We start from the raw sequence: 2,013 nt of genomic DNA on the forward strand, positions 1-2,013 counted from the left end.
GGATCACCAAAGGAACTGATTTTGACTGAGGTTATGCAGTGTTGTATGACAGACAAGGCTTCACTGTAAATAGTTAATAAACTATTTAATATATGATATTCTTTTTCGATATCCTTTATGTTATTCAGAAGGGTGAATGTGTAACTGTACATTTATCAACTCGACTGCTGAGTACAGATTCCTAGTAATGTAGCAAGATGTAAGTGGCAGCAAGATGTAAGTGTAAACTAAAGCCGTTGCATATTGAGAGGGAATCAAGTAGTGAAACTGAACCTGAAACCCTACTAATTAATCCAGACTTGGAGATTAATAAATCAAGAGGCTTTTTTTTGTTAAATGGCAAACCTATAGGTAAAATCTCAGCGGTTACTTCACCTTTGCAATCATGCGATGTGGAAAAAGGTGGCCTGGCAGGCAGTGTAAAATACATATTAAGCACCTTGCTTGCAAAGGATCAAGATGAGATGCTTTTTGGATCAGCTCACAATCATGTCAAGCAGGCAGAGACATGCATGAGTGCTGCAGCCAGTGTCTCAAGAAATGTCAGCCTCCTGTACATCAGCAGAACAAAACGATTGAACTGTAACAAAACAAATTAGCTTGCGCTATCATTCAGTCCTTCTTGGTTTTCCTTTCGGAGTCTGCAGAGCAAGAATTACGAGATTCCTCAAATGAAAAGAAACGGGGAATCGCTGAAAATCCGAAGTAAAAAGAAAACAAGGCAATCTGGATATTTACAGCAATGTCGAGCAATGCCGGATGGGATAGAAGAATCCAGGAAAACTGGTGTTATCTTAAGATTTGAGAAAGGTTGCCCAGAGGGCAAGTCTGAAAGGGTTTCTTCACACAAAGGCTAGTAGAAATTGGGAACACTGTCTCCCAAAAACCTGTTGAGACTGGATGTCTCAAAAAAGTTTAAAAATTTAGATCAGTCAAATCTTGTTTGGCCAGGGTAAGGTGATTTCTTGTTTGTCTGCTGGCAAGCTGTGACAGAGAGAAATGTTCATATGGAATGAAAGCTAGTAAATGTCAGTTTTCACTTTATATCTGTGATACAATGTTAAGTGAAACTACATTTTTACATCTTATTAATATATCATCATGTTAATGAGTTATAGAGTGGTAGAGATGTACTGCATGGAGACAGACCATTTGGTTCAGCTTGTCCATGCCCACCAGATATCTTAAATTAATCTAGCCCCATTTGCTAGCACTTGGCCATAGCGGTCTAAACTCTTCATATTCATATACCCATCCAGATGCCTTTTAAATGTTGCAATTGTACCAGCCTCCACCACATCCTCTGGCAGCTCATTCCATACACGTACCACCCTCTGTGTGAAAAAGTTGCCCCTTAGGTGTCTTTTATATCTTTCCCCTCTCACCCTAAACCTATGCCCTCTAGTGCTGGACTCCCCCACCCCAGGGATAAGACTTTGTCTATTTACCCTATCCATGCTCTTCGTGATTTTATAAATGTCTATAAAGGACACCCCTCAGCTCCAGGGAAAATACCCCCAGCTTATTCAACCTGTCCCTATAACTCAAATGGAGTTGAGATACAGATCAAATCTGATCTGAGAGGCTGAATGATCTTCAAAACAACCTGTATTTATACAGTACCTTTAAAATGCTTCACAGGGACATTATAAAGAATGTATGACAGCCAACCTTGCAGGAAGCCCCAGTGGCCTAATGGATAAGGCACTGGCCTTCTAAGCCAGGGATTGTGGGTTCAAATCCCATCTGGGGTGTGCTTAAATTTATTTTTAGGGGCAGCTCAGTGGTTAGCACTGCTGCCTCACAGTGTCAGGGACCCAGGTTCAATTCCACCTTGGGCAACTGTTTGTGTGGAGTTTGCGCATTCTCCCCATTTCTGCGTGGGTTTTGTCTGGGTGCTCTGGTTTCCTCCCACAATCCAAAAATGTGCAGGTTAGGTGAATTGGCCATGCTGAATAGCCCATAGCATTCAGGGATGTGCAGGTTAGGTGAATTGGCCATGCTGAATAGCCC

General features: G+C 41.6%; 1 non-coding gene across 1 annotated transcript; it reads left to right on the forward strand.

Moving 5' to 3' along the window:
• Positions 1-1,681: 1,681 nt before the first annotated feature.
• Positions 1,682-1,754, forward strand: trnar-ucu (transfer RNA arginine (anticodon UCU)). The gene has a single exon. It is a non-coding gene; the product is annotated as a tRNA-Arg (tRNA).
• Positions 1,755-2,013: the final 259 nt, after the last annotated feature.

The sequence above is a fragment of the Chiloscyllium punctatum genome, chromosome 44, assembly GCF_047496795.1.
Source record: "Chiloscyllium punctatum isolate Juve2018m chromosome 44, sChiPun1.3, whole genome shotgun sequence".
Taxonomy (NCBI): domain Eukaryota; kingdom Metazoa; phylum Chordata; class Chondrichthyes; order Orectolobiformes; family Hemiscylliidae; genus Chiloscyllium; species Chiloscyllium punctatum.